The 228-nt window shown below is 64.0% G+C and overlaps 1 protein-coding gene across 1 annotated transcript in view; it reads right to left on the reverse strand.

Moving 5' to 3' along the window:
* Nucleotides 1-228, reverse strand: part of LOC119593369 — a gene marked incomplete at its 5' end in the record, with an annotated part of 16,628 nt that overhangs the window by 5,428 nt on the left and 10,972 nt on the right.

Here is a 228-nt window from a genome sequence, read left to right on the forward strand (position 1 = left end):
GCACAAGTCAGGTGGCGAGGACCTCTAGCCTTGCACCTCATTCCTCGGGAGGCGGGGCAAGAGGGGCATGGGGGCAGGGGGTGGTGCTCTACCTCGCGAACCTCAGCTGGGTCTTAGAGCCTGTCAGGCTACCCGTCCTCCCACCCCCACCCAGCCCACACACTGCTTGGATATGCTACAAGAACGCGTGACCTCCCCCGTGTTAGCAGGGGAGAAGCCTGGGGCGAA

The sequence above is a fragment of the Penaeus monodon genome, chromosome 32 (assembly GCF_015228065.2).
Source record: "Penaeus monodon isolate SGIC_2016 chromosome 32, NSTDA_Pmon_1, whole genome shotgun sequence".
Classification (NCBI taxonomy): Eukaryota; Metazoa; Arthropoda; class Malacostraca; order Decapoda; family Penaeidae; genus Penaeus; species Penaeus monodon.